We start from the raw sequence: 19,134 nt of genomic DNA, 5'->3' as shown, positions 1-19,134 counted from the left end.
GGTGAAGAGGCAGAGCAGCAGAACAGGGCAGTCACATTTCTGCAATTGAGATGAAGAAGGCTATCATTTTTAGGTGATACTGTTTCCTAATATTTGATCCAGGATAAAATATCTATAAGGTTATAATTCCTGAAAGTTAGAATAGATAAAAAACAAATCCTGAAAACCAAACAAGCTCCCCCAAACCCATGTATATATATATATATACACACATGTATATATATATACACATGTACATATATGTATTATAAATGGTTACATTTAACATTTAAATGGCTTCTAAAGCCATTTGTCAAATACATGATTCAAAGCTGATAATGGTATGAGGAGCTGGTCAGACCATTTAGGATTAAGGGCATAATAGAAAGTGGTGGTTCAGTCCTCATGGGTGTACCTGCAATGGGGACATTAGAAACCTGGCCTCCTCCTAGCTCTCTCATTGCTTCCTGGCCGCCATGAGGTGAGCATCTTTGGCCGACCTCATAGTTGCCACCATGAAGTTGGGCTTCAGTTCAGGCCCATGAACAATAAAGCCAAGGTACCATGAACCAAAATCCCTGAATCCATGATCCAGAATAGATTTTTCTGCCCTTATGTTGGTGTCACAGTGGCAAACAACTCACATATGGGAAGATACCATGGCTCTTATTATGCATGGAGCAGCCTCCATGACTTCTGACTCACCTTTACATTGCATCCCAACAATCAGCTGACAGAAAATGTCCCAAAGAAAGAACATGGGAAGCCATCACTTTTACTTTTTACTTTTTTTTTTCTGTTGCTTGTGAGGCTTGAACTCAGTGCCTGGGTGCTGTCCCTAAGCCACTTGAGCCTTGGAGCCACTTCTGGTTTTCTGATAGTTAATTGGAGATAAGAGTCTCATGGACTTTTGTGCTCTGGCTGGCTTTGAACTATGATCCTCAGATCTCAGTGTCCTGAATAGCTAGGATTACCGGTGCCAGCCACAGGCTTGTGGCAGAAACCATTGATTTGAATCCTCACACATTTCCCATGGAATACTCACTATATAATCTTATAAGTTCTAATGTTGGGAACATTTTCAGTTCATCTTGTTGGGGATAAGAACATTAGTGGATAATAGTACCAATCACTTCAGTAGCACACTTGAATCATCATCATCATTAATGATCTCCATCATTAATGAACATACTCAATGAAGGTTCATTTATACAGAAAACATCAACTTATCACCTAGAAGAAAGCTGAGATGCAAGCATATGACAGACAGGTCGTATGTGCTAAAATGAAGAAAAGCAGGGGATGAAGGGCCTTCCACAGAACACCTGACGAGTAGCAGGTAGAGATGGGATGGCTGGGATGACCAAGGAAGGCATGAGAAAGGAAGGGAACGTTTCAGAAGAAAGTTAATTCGAAGCATATGTTCACAAGTGGAGTGGCCACGGGTGCGTGGAGCTCCCCTCAGGCTTTGCTTATGGGTGGAGGCTTAGAAATTAAAGACTTGGAACCAATTATCCCCTTAAAAGTAGGTTCCTGTATCTCCTCCCAACCCTTTAGTATTTCCCTGCAAGGCAAGGTGAGTGGTCAGGAAGATGGATATGAATTAATGCCGAACAATTTTTTTCCCTATCATACACACATAGTACATTCTGCCTTAGAAATAAACTCAGGAAAGTTGGAGAGGGTGCTGGATGCAAATCTGAGGCGGGGGTGTGTGTGAAATACTGCTGCAATTTGGAATTAAAAGGATTTTTTGGTGAAATGTCAGTTAATCGATGTCCATATCTTCACTGCATGAAACAAATATTCGCATAAAGATCAAAATATTAAGTCACCTATCTATAATTTTAGTTATGTCATGTAGCCAGCCTATATTTTCTATCTTATTTTGAGTATTTAGAGGTGAATAAATCAGTTTTCACCAAGATATTTATTTATTTATTTTTTAAGATATTTATTTTTTAAAATATTTTTATTGTAATTAATAGAAGGGTTACATTATATATGCCAGATAGAAGGTACATCAATTCACATATGTTGATACCCTTTCTCATGTCTTGGTCCCCATTTCCCTCCCCCCCACCCCATCCCTCACCTTGTTTTCCCCCCTTCCCTATCCAATTTCAAAAAACCAAATACAAATATATCCAATATATCAGATAACAAAGTAAGATACTGTAACAATATGAGATAATCAAGCGATGGCAAAAGAGATAAGAGATAACATAGTACATTAAGGACAACAATCACTCATTATATGGCTTTTGTTTCTATAACCTAGAGGTCCTTTCATTTAGCGTCATAATATATGGCCTTATGTATCTAGGTTTTGCTCTATTGCAAATCTCTGCTAGGAGAGCCCAAGGTTTCTACTGGTTATTAAAAATGAGGGAAACCATTGAGCCTGTCTTCCTTTGAGTCTGGCTTACTTCACTTAATATGATTTTTTCTAAGCCTTTCCATATCCTAACAAATGGGGCCATGTCATTCTTTCTGACAGCAGCATAGAATTCCATTGTGTACAAATACCACATCTTGTTGATCCGCTCATCAACTGAGGGACATCTGGGTTGGTTCCATATCTTTGCTATGGTAAATAGTGCTGCAATGAACATCGTTGTGCTAGTGGATTTAGTCTGTCCTTGTTTCTGGACAATTGGGCAAATGCCTAGTAGTGGAATTGCTGGGTTATAGGGGAACTCTATGTTTAGTCTTTTGAGGAACTGCCATACTGCTTTCCATAGTGGTTGAACTAGTTTGCACTCCCACCAACAGTGTAGTAGTGATTCCTCCTGGCCACATCCCCTCCAACATCTGTTGTTACTAGTTTTCTTGATCCTGGCTATTCTAACTGGAGTGAGGTGGAATCTCAGAGTTGTTTTGATTTGCATTTCTTTTATGACCAGAGATGTTGAGCATTTCTTCATGTGTCTGTAGGCCATTTTTGTTTCTTCTTCAGAAAAGACTCTCTAAGTCTTTGGCCCATCTTTTAATGGGATGGTTGTTTCTTTGGAGATTAGTTTTGGGGTGATTCAATTTTTTGAGCTGTTGATATATTTTAGATATGAGGCCTTTGTCCGTTGTATGGTTGGTGAAGATCTTCTTCCATTCTGTAGGCTTCCTAATTAATTTACTAGCTATGTCCTTTGCCATACAAAAGCTCTGCAGTTTAATGCAGTCCCACTTATCCAGCCTTTCTCTGATTTGTTGTGATTTTTGGTCCTTATTAAGAAAGTTTCGACCTGTGCCAAGGAGGCCTAGTGTATCTCCTATTCCTTCTTGTATAGTTTTCAGAGTGTCGGCTTTTACCTGGAGGTCTTTGATCCATTTGGAGTTAATTCTAGTGCAGGGTGACAGAGGATCCAACTTTAGTTTTCTGCAGATGCTTATCCAGTTCTGCCAGCACAACTTGTTGAAGAGGCTGTCTTACTTCCATTCTATTGTTTTGTCTCCCTTGTCAAAGATTAGGTGTCCATAGGTCTGTGGTTTAATATCTGGGTCCTCAGTTCTAGTCCATTGGTCTTCAGGCCTGTTCTTGTGCCAGTACCAAGCTGTTTTGATAATTATAGCTCTGTAATAGAGTCGAAAGTTTGGTATTGAAATTCTTCCTGCACTGTTCTTTCTGCTAAGAAGTGTTTTTGCTATACTGGGACTTTTATTATTCCATATGAACTTTTGGATTGCCTCTTCTATTTCTTTAAAGAATGCCATTGGGATATTGATGGGTATTGCGTTGAATTTGTAGATAGCCCTTGGCAAGATTGTCATTTTCACGATGTTGATTCTTCCAATCCAGGAACATGGGAGGTTTTTCCATTTCCTTAGTTCTGCTTTAATTTCTTTTTTCAGGGTTTTAAAGTTTTCATCAAAAATCACCAAGATATTTAATGCCACTAATTGCTGATAGCTCTGTAGTGTGATTGGATTTCGCAAACATTTTTTGTATTCTTTCTCCAATGTACCACTAACAACATTGACTTTTACTGAGCAGTTTCCAATGTGACACATGAAGTTCTAGTTCATTGCCACCCAATTCTGAATTTGGATGGAATAAAAAAAACACTAAAACATAAAGTGTGTAAGAAAACTACCATTATTCTTTTACCTCAATAGAATATACTTCAATAATTTTATAATAAATTTTTATTAGCATATACTATCCAATTAATACAAATTATACAAGCTACATTAATTTGGATATTTTCATATGCACCTATAATAACTTTGAACATATTCGCCCCCTCTGTTACTCTTTACACCTTCCATACTTCCTCTGCTATGTTTTCATTACAATTTTAGGGCAGACATCCGTCCCTCTTACACTTGTTACACACCCTGTACAATCACTCCTTTTCAGCGCACACAGCCTCTGATCTGCTTTCCATCATAATAATCCATTTTAAATTAATTTTTTACAGCTCATCAGGTAAGAGCCAATGTGGTTTGGTTGGTTAGCTTCACAGATGGCTTTCCATCAATGAAATCTTTATAGAATGATCTGAATTTTTTTTGATGTTTAGTACCATATTCTCATTAAATGGTAGGAATTTTCAATAAAAACTTTTGTGATGTAGAGTTTCTTTGAGAGAAAGAGCTTGACTACAAATTAAATTTGTTTTCTAAGACAAAGCTAGTAAGACTATCTATTTCTTCATTGGAACTTACTAGTTTGTAATAGAATTATATATTCTAGTTGAAATAGAATTATATATTATAATACTCCATTATTCTTGTGATAGCTGAAGAAACTTTACCAATATCAACTCAGTCCTTAGCATTGGTAAACTTTGTGTTCATTTTACTTTTATGGCCTATTATATGGAATGATTACCCATATATACATGTAGAATTGTATATTTTTCAGTTGAATTGTATTAGCTACTATACTATTAAATATATTATTCTGTTTCCTGTGGTTTTCTACCTCATTGTATTATCTTTTGAAAGTATTAAGAATTTATTTTAGTATAGCAAGGTTAAAGTAGGAAGAAATAGGAAAAACACATATTCTGCTCCATGCAAGAAATGAGAGTTAAAGACTCATATTCTACCTACCATTGAAAGTTGCCTATCTTGAACTTTGCTTTTGCCAAACTGTCGCTACAGTTTTGCTGTCTGTCAGTTTTTGCTTCATGTATTTTGTGAGTCAATTGTTCACTGAATTGTTAGATAAATATGCGTGTATAATTATGTCTTTGTTTTGAATTGACTCTTTTGACATTAAAAAATCTATTTCTAAAAACCCTTTTAATGTAAAAGTCCTTTTTGCTGGTAATCATATAATCATTTCAGCTCTCCTTTACTTGTGGCTTACATGATATATTTTTATCATACTTGTACTTTTTTTTTGTCAATGGTGGGATTTTACCTCTGGGTCTGGGCATTGTCCCTGACCTCTTCTGCTCAAGGCTACTGGCTACCCCTTGAGTCACAATGCCACTTAGTGTTTTCTGATGGTTAATTGGAGATAAGAGTCTCACTGACCACTGACTTTAGTGCCCAGGCTAGCTTTGAACCTCGATCCTCAGATCTCAGCCTCTTGAGTAGCTAAGATTACAGACATGAGCCCAGCTATCCTTGTACTTTTTTCTCCAATCATGGGGCTTGAGCTCAGGGCCTGAGCACTATCCTTGGACTTTTCTCAAGGCTAGAACTCTACCACTTGAGCCATAGCACCACTTCCAGCTTTTTTCTATGTATGTGGTACCAAGGAATTGAACTCAGATCTTTGTGGATGCTAGGCAAGCACTCTACTAGGCCAAACTCCCTGTACTTTTAGTATGTCTATGGATTTGGAAATGTGTCTCTGAAAATGTCTTGAGTAGTTGAATCATGTGTTTTTATCCATTAAACCAATTCATGTCTTTTACAGGAGTATTTTAGTACATGTCACTTACCATTTTGCTGATTATTTTCTACATATTTTTGTCCTCTGATTTCTCTAGTACTGTCTTCTTTTATGTTGAGTATTTTTCTAGAGTACTACTTTAGTTCTGTATTATTTACTATAGTTTCAGTAAATGTTTAGATTAATATCAACATTTACGGAAGATTATCATTAATCTGATATCAATAATATATAAAATACATAACAATTTTGCTCCATTATACCTCTAGTTCTTCTAAGATAGATATATTCTTTCTCTAATACTTTTAAGATATTATACTCTTCAGTGCATTTAAGTATTTTGTGTCTGGGGGTGTTTTCTTTCATCTTATACTTGAGGATACTTTCAGTTCCTTGGAGTTTTTATTTTAATATTAATTTGAAATTTTTTTTGTGTTCTTTCAAAAAAAACATGTGGGGCCAGGAGTGTGGCCTAGTAGCAGAGTGCTTGTCTAGCATGCATGAAGACCTACGTTCAATTTCTTGACACCACATACATAGAAAAAGCTGTAAGTGGTGCAGTGGCTCAAGCAGTAGAGCTCTAGCCCTGAGAAAGCTCAAAGACAATGCTCAGGCCCTGAGTTCAAACCCCAGGACTGGCAAAAACAAACAAACAAAAAAAAAGAGGCAAAATCTTCTCCCATTCTGGAAACTTCAGAAAATGTACCTGGCTGGGGATGGACCTTTGTAGGTTATACTTGAAGGCCCTGATTCCTCTCACTTCCTCTGCTTCTTTGCTATGATATAAACTGCTGAGTTCCACTGTTCTGGCCCCTCCGTGATGGGCTTACAACTTTGAAACCACAGGAAAATTAGATCCTTCTTTTAAGTTCTTACTGTGAGGTATTTTACCACAGTAAGGTGGCAGTATTAATTCAAACATTTTTCACACATTTGTTTATCATTTATACCTCTTCTATCTGTGTAAATAATTCATTGAGTTATTTGTTCTTTCTGGTATTTTTTTTTTAGTTTTTTATACATCCTGGACATTAAATTTCTAGATGAGTAGCTGACAAAGATTTTCTCCCATTCGGAAGGTGGTCTCAATTTAGTGATTGTTTCCTTTGCATTGTCAATGCTTTGTCAAGTATTGTTGAGTATTTCTTTTAATCTTGGTCATGATGCAACCTAACAACAGTTTTCATTCCAGAGCTGACCTTGCTCCATTTCTGGTAAGCCACTGACTAGTTTATTCATTATCCTATCAATTATGAAGCTTTGCATTTGGTTTGCTTAAACAAAAACAATTTCAAGTGTGAGAACCAGTTTGTGTTCTCTGTCTTTGTCTCTCTGTCTTTTTCTACTATGTTACCCTCTTTCCATCCTTCTACCTCTGTCCCTCTCCCTTCTCTTTATATAGAATTTTCACCTTTGAACTCCTAACTGGTCTTCCTTCTTAGCTATTTCATTAACACAGCTAGATAACCACTGGTCTCTTCCTAACTTGTCCTGTCTTACTTTGAATGGGAAGCCTTTTGAAAGGAGTAATTTAGGACAATGATAGGGAGGGTTCACTTTCTTTTTTTTCCTTCTCTGGAAAGCAATGGCACTATATAAAATGATTTTTCATTTCTGTCCACTGTTTAGTAGTGTCAATGGAAGAAGCTGAAGTTCTATTCCATTGAATTTGAGTCATTGTTAGTAGGAACTGACAAAATCTAGTGTCTGGATGCATATAATTATTACAACAACACTGCCATCTAGAATAATTCTCTGTGCATAGGTATTTGCAACTACGTAATTTTCACTTGCTTTTTGCTGTTAATTTGCTTTCAGAAAGCATTTTGTTATTTATTATGCCCATAGCATTGTTCCTTTTTTACTATGAATGGAAGAGATGATAGAGTGAATCAACAACTACTTAAAGGTAATAATAAAATAAACAAATTCAAAAACTTTTAAAAAAGAACTTTACTACTAACCAATCATATGCAAATATAGAATTCAAGAATTCAAGAGAAAAGAAAAGAGAAAGATAGAGGGTGTGAAAATAACAAGATATGTTATGTCAACAAATAGACATGGTAAAATTAAACACCGTTGTCAAAATGATATTAATTAAAAGCCTATATATATATAAAAATAATTTGCTAAGACATTTCTAAAACGTTCTGCCCATAAAAGACCAACAGAATGGTAGGATGTTCTTTTCTTTGTTCAATTTCTGCTTTCTCTTTCCTGTTCAGTTTCCGAATCCACCATACCCCCATCAATAGTTTGTTGTTGTTGTTGTTTGCCAGTTCTGGGGCTTGAACTCAGGGCTTGTGCACTGTCCTTGGGCTTTCTCAAGTCTAGTGCTCTACCACTTGAGCCCCAGTACCATTCCCACCCTTTTCTATGTATGTGGTACTGAGGAATCAACTCAGGTCTTTGTGCATGCTGGGCAAGCACTCTACCACTCGGCCGAACTCCCGGCCCCAGCCATCAATAGTTTGTAATGGAAATTTTCCTTCCATCCCTACTCTCAAGATGGGCCTTCTTCTACTTGCTTCTTTTATAACAATTAGGAAATTAAAATCATTCTTTATTAGATCCTCCTTTCTCTTTAATATCTTTTCTGTTATCTACCTCCTCTGCTATGGATTATAGTCAGTCATGCATTTGTGAACAATTGTAATATTCCTTGGACTCCATAAAGAGGAGCCACTCTACAGAAAAGAGATAGAAAGAATCAATAGAGATGGAGCACCAATGGTGATCCTGGTGGCAGGGGTGAGGGAGTGGTGGGGTGGAGTGGGTAGGGATCCTCAAACCTTCCTTTATGCATGTAGAAATTTAGAAAAATAAAGTATAGAGTATATCGATGATATTTGAAGTAATCAGTATAGTTCTCTTGGGTCTACATATTCACATTTAGTAATCTTTCCTTCCCAAGGTGGTTCAGAAAGCTTTTCTTCTGGGCAAAATAATGGAGTTTTACCTATCTTCCCACTCCTAACTCTGTACTCCTAGTCTCTAATGGGAAGAAATTATTTAAATGCTGAGTTACTTATTTTTTTATTTAAAGTTATATTCTCATGCTTAGAACTAGAGCGTTCTACTTTGTCATTGATATCTGTTCCTTTTAAGTCCTGGGAGAACATTGCTTACGGGGTTTATTTGGAGATGAGGTACATGTTCGGAACTTTCCAGAGATGCACATATTACATTTGGAAATATTTTGAGGACATCTTACAACCTCCCATCCTCTTAGAACAAACAGATCTAAATTATCTGTCATTCTGCAAAAATCTCATAAACTTCAGCAAATGCAACCATATTCAATTTATAGAAAGATTCTATTTCAGGCCTTTCTTTATATATTTTCCCCTCACTGGGATTTTTTCCACTTAGCACTTTCTAAGATGTGGTATCTTTCTTTTTTAGGACAAAACAAAATTGCTTTCTAAATTATTATTACCTCTAAGTAGTTGTACAAAGGAGTTGCAAATGAAAACATATTCAATTTATGGAAAGATTCTATCCCAGTGTTTTCTTTTTACATTTATTTTTTACCAGTCCTGGGCTTGAGCTCAGGGCCTGAGCACTGTCCTTGGACTTTCTCAAGGCTAGAGCTCTACCATTTGAGCCTCAGAACCATTTCCAACTTTTTTTTATGTATGTGGTACCTAGGAATCAAACCCGGGTCTTTGTGTATGCTAGGCAAGCACTCTACAACTAGGCCAAACTCCCGGCTCCATGTATTATTTTCCTTTACTTGGATTTATTTTTCCTTGACAGTTTCCAAGATGTGATAGTGTCTTCTTAAAGACAAAACAAATTACTTTTAAAAATTGTTGTCTTTAAGTATAGTTGTGCAAAGAAGTTGCCATTTAGCAAAGCAGTTTATGAATACAACGTATCTTGATCCATGACCTCCCTTTCTTCCTCTCTCCACTCTTTCCTTCACTCTTATTCATTTTGTAGGATAGGCATTGGACTCTGCATCAACAAAATTGCTTTTTACAGGTACTATTCTCCATTAGTCAGCGTATGACATCCAGAACTCTGATTAATTTTTTTAAATTTAATATTATTGTCAAGGTGAAGTACTGGGCAGGGCGGTTACAGTTAAAAACCTAAGGCTGGGAGTTTGGCCTAGTGGTAGAGTGCTTGCCTAGCATGCACGAAGACCCGGGTTCGATTCCCCTGTCCCACATACATAGAAAAAAGCCAGAAGTGGTGCTGAGGCTCGAGTGGTAGAGCTCTAGCCTTGAGAAAGTCCAAGGACAGTGCTCAGGCCCTGAGCTCAAGCCCAGGACCAGAAAAAAAAAAAAAAAAAAAAAAAACCTAAGGTGGTGGGTACTTTCTCCCATGATTTTCTGCTACTTTTCCCCTCTTCACTCCCCCCACAACTTTGAAAGTTAATTTCCAACATATTGTCATATGAGTATCGCTGTTGCTTTGGTTTACTCTTTATTCTTTGTCTTACCATTTTGTTGTTCTCTTTCCCTTCCCTAATTCAGATAAACACACACACACACACACACACACACACACACACACACAAATATAATACACAAGCTATCAAAATCAAATGCAGTGGCAACAAGTGATAAACCATAAGGGAAAAATGAAAGAAAAAAAAGAACTTCACACAGTGCTTTAAAAACAACAACCACAAAGAAAAATCTCTTATTTACATATCTTAGAATTCATTTTGCTTAGTATCATCTTACATGATTACAAGCATTTGAAAATCTCCATAGGCAGAGCAGGTTAATTCTTTTCAATTTTACAAATTAGGCACTTTTCCTTTGCCTCAACAGCATTTTGTCATTTTTCCTTCTATGTAATTATATTTTACCACTCTATAGCAAAAATTTATCCCAAGACAATAAAAAAAATCTCATCACAAAAATCAGTTAAGTCTTTCCTTAACACTTTACTGGAGACCAGAAAAAAGAATTTGTGGAAGCAGTAAAAATCTGAGGGAAATAAAAACATTGATGATCCCTTGGGTTATTTTAAGAAGTAACTAAAAAAAATTAAAATACTTGGCGAAACTGTTCAAAAGTTTATTCCACTTTGCATTTTAGATATAGGTACGTGTTTTATACCATTTGACAGACCCCAGCCCCTTTCTCTCCAGACCCCCTCAGGCTCTGGGATTATGTTTTGCTTCTTGCATTTCTAGAGCAGAAACACGTCAGAGCCCTCAGTAGATGTTTATAAGTTGATTTAGTAAAAGAGTCCTCACAGTACAAACTAGTGGCTCTGCATTTGCTAAAACGTCTTTAGGTTGGATTTAGAGCTTTTTTGTTGCTTTTCTGGGGGAAAAATAGATGTTTCTTTTCTGTGACTGGCCATTCTTATACAGAACCTACAAAGAATGATTTGAGAGAAACTACCCCCCCCCACACATACATACTGGCCAAATATTCATTGCTATCTGAAATCCTGTCTTTAAAAGTTCTGACATTGCCCCATTTGTAAGGAAATGGAAAGACTTAGAAAAAATCATATTAGGTGAAGTAAGCCAGACTCAAAGGAATATAGGTCATGGTTTCCCTCATTTGTCCTAATCAGTAGAAAGCTTGGGCTCGCCTAGCAGAGATTTACAATAGAACAAAACCTAGATACATAAGGCCATATAGAATGATGCTAAAAGGACCTCAAGGATATAGAAACAAAAGCCCTATAATGAATGATTGTTGTCCTTAATGTACTATGTTAGCTCCTATCTCTTTTGCTGTCCCTTGGTTATCTCATATTGTTACAGTATTTCACCTGGTTATCTGATATATTGTGTGTATATATATATATATATATATATATATGTATTTGGTTACTTGAAGTCGGATAGGGAAGGGAGGAAAACAAGATGAGGGGTGGGGATGAGGGGGAGGGAAATGGGGATCAAGACATGAGAAAGGGTATCAATGTATATGAAGTAATGCACCTTCTATTTGGTGAATATAATGTAACCCTTCTATTAATTACAATAAAAATATATGAAAAGAAAGAATATCATCCTTTGATGTGGAGACTTGGTAAATGATGTAATTTCTTTAGGCCTAGGTTGTCATCTATTAAATGGGGACAATACAGGGACCCACATTAGAGTATATCTTTGATGATTAGAAATGGAAGTCCAGGCAAATTGCTCAACCAAAGAATAATCACCAAGATATGCAAACTAGTCATTGTCTAGAATTTCTCTTATAAATATCCTCCTTGTTGTGATTAAAAATGCAAATGATATAAAAAAATATTCCCATCCTCTGGTCTCACTGCATGTTTCCCTTTAAGTTAGGGAAATATAAACACCTTGATTTCTAAATCTGATTAAATAAGACCTTATTTTTTTCTTAGAAATTTTGTAGAAACCAGAATGGTTATGTTTGCTCTAGTTTTTTTTAAGATTATATTGAAGTTCTTGTGAGTATAAGAGCTTTTGTAAGAGTCCCGAATATCCAGATTTTTCAAAAGAAAAGGATTTAATAGGTACTTCGTGGTCTGAAAGAGTTCATTGATTTCCTAGAATCCAACTACTTGTAGATACTCAGCTGTAACAGAAAACGTCTCCATAACTGGCATGATAATATATGCCTGAAATCCTAGCCAAGCACAAGACTGTAAATAAGAGGAATCTTGGGCTAGAGCCAACACCAGGCAAAAATGCTAAACTTTATTTGAAAAATAACCACTGTAAAAAAGGATTGGGGCCTTGACTCCAGTGGTGTAGTGTCTGCCTTGTAGAGTTAAGTTCCTGTGTTCAAACCCTGATACTGCTAAACTAATAGCACAACTAACAATAATACACGTCTATACTCTCCACACTCAACATTACGAAAATACGTGTAGAGAATATCACCTTATCTACTGTCTAAATTTCACGTTTCACCTCTCATGACTGAAGCATTTTTACAATTTATTTCCAGATGATCCTTGTTGTAATTAAGAGTTCTTACATCCCAGCAATAGAGATGGATGTGTTATGAATACCTGGCATTCAGTGGTTTCAGGGCAGATGCCCAAGATCATGTCATCACCATCAAACTCCAATTACTCTGCAAACACAAGTGGTGCCATGCTAGCTCCTGGAGTTACAAAAGCAAATGAGGGGAAAATGCCTGACTACCATGATCTCAAAGTTGAGTGGAAGAGACAGACAAGTAAACTTGTAGTGTTGCTGTAGTTTTAGTGGAATGTGGTGTAAATATGGCACAATGACTATAGAAAGGAAGAAATGCTTCCATGCAGAAAGGAAAGGAATCCCCCCTCAAAAAAATTTTAAAAAGACCCACTTCTTAGAAGAGATTCTTTGAAGGATAAGTACAAATTCAATAGGAGTTCTTTCATCAGCAAAGAACTTTCTCAAATTGAGAGTACTGACTTGGAGTTTGCTTAATTGTGCTCCAATTACTGTGTCCAGACAGAGCACATGACCCCTTAGCCAAATTCTAGACAGTTCCAGATCCATCCACTGGAACTTGATTCTCCATGCTATTTTTGTAATGAAGACTGACTGGATAACTGCCTAGTCTATAATTTTTCACAAGAGGGCTGGTTTTAACTAGTCTGCCTTGGCCAAGCACCCATTGACACTGTAGTGAAGTAAAAGGGTATTTGGCTTTCAAATTCAATGGTCTATGAAAGTCAGTAGTAAATAAGTTTAATTTTATGTCATAGTACAACTTTGTGGAATATAAGCTATTGGTTTTCAGAAAACTGACTCACCAAAAAATTCCCAAGACTCACTGAATTCCAGAATGTCCACAACCTCATTCACCTTCTGCCCAAGTAGACGAGGCAGGAACAGAGGCAGGTCTTAAGAGCAATTAGAAAACCAGTGACTCATCTCTACTTACTCAAATTCTGTTTGAACAAAAACATCATTTCAATGGTCTAATTTCTTAGCACAAAACCTGGGCTGATTCTGGGACTGTAAGTTCTTCCACACCCACGATTATTGAACCCATCATTAAGAGACACATGTGTTTTGGTCATTGAAATTGCATGTTAGAGTAGACTAAACCCTCCATGTGATCTGAATGCTCCTTGATTTTCCAAGTGTCCCCTTGAGAGTGGCTGTAAAGAATATTGTGAGGACAATGTGGGGTGAGGGGGGAAGTTGATACCCACACTCTGAAGCAGAGTTATTTTAGAGACAGCTCAATAGTGAATGAATCACATGTTTATCTATAGGGAAACATGAATTCCATGGTGTTCGTTTATATATATTTTTAAAAAAGACAGAAAAATAAAGGATGGTTGCCTAGAAGCTGAGGAATGCCTTATAGTAAATCTGTTTTGATGTCACTGGACAAGTGGCTTGTGAAACCTGATAGTGCAAACACCTGGTAGAAGACAGCTAATGTAATTTGCAGTTCATTCTGGATGATTACCCAGCTTTGGGCTCTTCATTTTGGGTTTTCTTCCTTCTCCTTCCAAAAATTTGCTTAGGGACCATTTTATTTCTCATTAGCACCTCTCCAAGGGAGCTAGGAAAAACAATGGGATGAGACTAATATCCTCCAATGCTTTTGTGTTATTTTTGATTAATTGAATATTCTTTTTTGAAAGAGTTCTGAAATAACTCTAAAATGGAGTAGCCTCTGGGAAATCTAACAACATATCCTGCCCTTAGCCCATAGGAATTACAGGTGATTGATTTGACTTCCTTAATTGTAGACATGTTTGTCAGGCTCGCTAAGAAATTCCACAACACTACAGACATACGAGGGCTATTTATCCAAAGTTACACCCCCATACTCATCAATTCTATATCTAAGCTATTGGTGTTCAGAAAACTGTACTGAACATATAAAATCTTTTCTTGTTATCATTCCTTAATTAAGTAAAATAATCATTTACATAGTATTTACATTGTGTTAGCTATTTTCAATACTCAGCACATTATTTTATACTACCTCCTTAGACAGTTGTAGATTTTGCTAGGAAGGCAGTTGTCCTGGAGCTAATCCTTCATAAAAACTGATGGACAAATGTATACATTTTTTTAGGTGAAGGGACTATCCCATAACATTAGTGCTGTCACAGACATGGCTCAGATTTGTTCCTTTCTGATCTTATCTTTGTGGTGCTCTTCCAACATCAAGTGTTTAAGTTATGTTTAAGCATTCACAAAGTGAACTACAATAAATGCTCTTCTAGACAATATATTCGTTCCAATGTGATCTCAGGTGCTGGGTTACTTTCTGAGAAATTTTGTTAAGTGAATTCTTGGCCAGCTTCCCAGTCACAACCGTAAGCAGCACATGGCTTTGCTTGCACGCAATCCATGTAATCTCCACATCCATTTGTGCTGACAAAGAACACCTACTGAGTCACTGCCATAGAGCTGCATTGCCTCTAACAGGACAGAGGAGAGGTGAATGGATGCCTTGCTCTACCACATTCAGTATCTACTGGGAGAGAGTTTACTCTTATTTCCTTTTTTCCTTTCTGTTTGTAAAGTTTGAACTTGGATACTGACTCTGAGCTTTTGTGCTCAAGTCTAGTACTTGTACCCACTTGAACCACAGCAGCACTTGTATGGTTTTTGTTTTGTTTTGTTTTTCCTGTGATTAATTGAAAACTAGAGTCACAAAGATTTTCTTGCCCGGGCTGACTTTGAAAGGCTCAGATCTCAGACTCCTAAGCAGCTAGGATTCCAGGCATGAGCCCCTGGTGACTTCCTTTTGGAAACATAAACGTACACATATTAGAACAGAATTTGCCTTTTATGTGTAATCCAATAAAAAATTACCATTAGTGAATAGCCTATAGACACATGAAGAAATGCTCCACATCTCTGTCCATAAAAGAAATGCAGATCAAAACAACTCTAAGATTTCACCTCACTCCAGTTAGAATGGCCTGTCAGAAAGAATGACATCACCCCATTTGTAAGGAAAAGGAAAGACTTAGAAAAAATCATATTAAGTGAAGTAAGCCAGACTCAAAGGAACATAGGCACAATGGTTTCCCTCATTTGTCATAATTAGTATAAACCTTGGGCTCTCCTAGCAGAGATTTACAATAGAACAAAACCTAGATACATAAAGCCATATAGAATGATGCTAAATGAAAGGACCTCCTGGATATAGAAACAAAAGCCATATAATGAGTGATTGTTGTCCTTAATGTACTATGTTATTTCTCATCTCTTTTGCTGTCCTTGGTTACCTCATATCGTTATGTTATTTCACCTTGTCATCTGATATATTGTATATATGGGTATTTGGTTATTTTAAGCCGGATAGGAAAGTGGGGGAAACAAGATGAGAGGTGGGGGTGGGGGGAGGGAAATGGGGACCAAGACATAAGAAAGGGTATCAATGTATGTGAAGTAATGCACCTTCTATCTGGTGAATATAATGTAACCCTTCTATTAATTACAATAAAAATATATGAAAACAAAGAAGACCAAAGGAAAGAAAAAAGAAAATGAAGTGAGGAGTCCTCAGTGCTCTTCCTGAGGAGACCCCCAGAGCATGCAGCTGATGCGGTGGAAAGCAGAGCAGGCTGAATCGCTCCAGGTGGGCCAGAGGCTGCAGCATTGCAGAGCTGGTCCCTTTATTTGCAAACAAATGGGGCAGTCTATGTGTGACTGTGGCCCAAATGAAGCTCCAGGTAGTGTGCTCTAGGGCCAGCCTGCTGCATTTCACCTTCCATTTGTCTGGCCCTCGCCATGGCTGTGGTTTTCTGGCATGTTCAGCTTTGCTAACAGTTCTCTTTCTGGTAAGAGCAGTATGGAGAGAAAAATATAGTTTAAAGAGGGAGCTCTGAACTAAGTATTGTCACACTTAAACCTTCTGAGAGAAAAACAGAAAAATAGAAAATCAAATGCAGAGCTTGGTTCCAGGTCACACAGCCAATAAAGCATCAAGCTAGACTGGCAAAAAAAATTACCTTTAGTGAAGGAGCTTGCTTTTCCTGATGGAAAAAGATGTGAGTGTAGCTACCACATTGCTAGAAAGGACATTTCCTTTCTTTTTTTCTAAAAGTGTAATTTGTGACTAAAGTCAGTGACAGTTACAGCATGGTTGGACGTCTATTTTGTTAAAAAGAGAGGAATCAGTTCTGTGTTATGTATATATGTGTATATGTGTACTGCTTATGGGATTTGAACTCAGGGCCTAGGTGTGGACTCAGCTCTTTTGTGAGACACAGCTCCTCTCCCAGCTTGTGCGTGTATGTACGTGTGTGTGTGTGTGTGTGTGTGTGTGTGTGTGTGTGCTTAATTGGAGCTTAGACTCTCATGGACTTTCCTTCCTTGGCTGGCTTCAAACTGCAATCTTGAAAACAGAGGAAGCAGTTTTAACTGCTTCTACCTGGTGCAAATGTTCAGCAAAAGTGTTCATCCGGGTAAATTGGTTCAGAAATGAGCTTTCTAGTTTCACAGCTTACATTAGCCCAGGGTGAATTTTATATTTTCTTGTTCAAAATCACTGCTTAGAGTAGGACAACAACTGTCACACAAAAGAGCTATTATTAGTGTATTTCATTGTATATAGAATGAGCCCAGTAAATGCTTCTACTGGATACTCTGTATTTGGGGAAAAGCAAAATGATAACCAAACATTAAGGAGGTTAAATGAGGTCAGGAAGGTGGGGCCCTAATTCAATAGATTAGTGTCCCTATAAGAAGGGAGAGAGACATGGGAGTTGCTTATGTGTTGACATGTCGCTGTGAGAACACCATGGCCAGGGATTAACTGTAAACCAAGGAGGTCTCAGAAGAAACCAAACCAGCAATTCTATGTGCTTGGATTTCCAACCTCCAGAACAGTGAGAAATAAATTTCTCTTGATTGAACCACACTGCAGTGACATTTGATTTTAACAGTTCTTGATAACTAACCTCAGAGTCAAAATGTCTTCTTGAAGAGAGGCGATTGAGGTCACTCTCTTACCCAGGGCAGGGAAGCCAAGAGACAGAGCACATGCTTGGCTATTTTAACGTGTGGAGCTTGAAGATTTGCTATTTATCTTTATAGAAATAGTCATAGACTCTCTGGTAGTATGGGATGGTGTCTTAAGAAAGTGCTCGAATTCAGGAAATAAGTTGTTCTATGAGTGAGACTATAAATTGGTCAAAAGAGAGAACAAGGAAGGGGTGCCTTAGAACGGTATCACAGGTTTTCAAGGCTTGTCTTAGAAGAAAACAAGCCAAGAGCAGAAATATTGCAGTTAGATGGGAAAAGATTCACAACTATGTGGTGACACAGAGAAATCTGTGCATTTGCCATGACATGAACATACTTGCTTCTTTGGCCTGACTGAATAAACAGCCTCCGGTAACCAGGGAAATCACTTACCTCCTAGAGTCAACAATGGAATGGAGTCTTGCTGTCTAGGGTAAGATGGGGTTAGCTTTTCATTCGAAGGCCCTTCCTTCCTGTTTCTTGACCCATAAACTGGACTGCCTGGAGCTCTCTTATCTTCAGCCTGTAAGGTGCACACTCAAGCTAAGAGCAACACCATTTCTCTTCTGTAGATATCTCCTCTTCTTCTATCTCTTATCAGCTGTAACAGAGGCCAAGGGTGTGATTACAGACAGCAGTGGGCTTGGAAATTCCCCATACACTTTCAGCAAAGCCAGAGTTGTCCAAACATCTCATGGGCAAAGAGAAATATATCTCCAATGATAACATAAAAAAATTGGCAACTAAAATTAAGGCAATGACTGTGCTGGTTGATTTCACTTCACATTTGAATATACAATCCAACCACACGTATCTAGTTTGTTCAATTTCCTCGTCTCCTAAATCAATATTTTGCATCATTTCTTCTGCCCCCAAGTCTTCTATTACCTCAGCTTTCCCTTTATTCTCAATGAGGACTGAGCTATAACATGTGTTAATTACATGAATCCATACATGCTTGTACTCACTACCCGCATTTCAGCATTTCTTCAGTTAAATACACTTGCTGAGCCGGGAGTTTGGCCTAGTGGTAGAGTGCTTCCCTAGCATGCACAAGGTCTTGGGTTTGATTCCTCGGTACCACATACATAGAAAAAAGCTGGAAGTGGTGCTGAGGCTCAAGTGGTAGAGCTCCATCCTTGAGAAAGTCCCAGGACAGTGCTCAGACCCTGAGCTCAAGCCCAGGACTGACACAAAAAAATCCACTTGCTCTGCTGAATACTCTACCTTCTCAGTCATTTTGTTTAAGTTATCATAGCCTCTTTAACAAGTATTTACATAAATTTGGAAGTATATTCTGATGACCTTCACGAACTTTACAGAGGCTCAGCTCCACTGCTGAAAATAATATAAAGCACATTTCCTAACACTTCCATACACTCTGTGTGTCCTCTTTTTCCCCTCAGATCCC

The 19,134-nt window shown here is 37.6% G+C and overlaps 1 long non-coding RNA gene across 2 annotated transcripts in view; it reads right to left on the bottom strand.

Annotated features, from left to right (window-relative positions):
- Window positions 1–18,241: 18,241 nt before the first annotated feature.
- The window catches only part of LOC150064604 (uncharacterized), a 69,805-nt gene continuing 68,912 nt past the window's right edge, over window positions 18,242–19,134 (bottom strand). For both annotated transcript variants that reach the window (XR_016535168.1, XR_016535167.1), the window contains one exon: window positions 18,242–18,324. This is a non-coding gene — a long non-coding RNA (uncharacterized LOC150064604). The remainder of the gene's footprint in view (window positions 18,325–19,134) is intronic.

This window comes from Megascapheus bottae, chromosome 4 (assembly GCF_031878675.1).
Source record: "Megascapheus bottae isolate mThoBot1 chromosome 4, mThoBot2.hap1, whole genome shotgun sequence".
Classification (NCBI taxonomy): Eukaryota; Metazoa; Chordata; class Mammalia; order Rodentia; family Geomyidae; genus Megascapheus; species Megascapheus bottae.
Note: the sequence above shows the minus strand (reverse complement) of the source record. Positions and strands in the feature narration are given on the sequence as shown.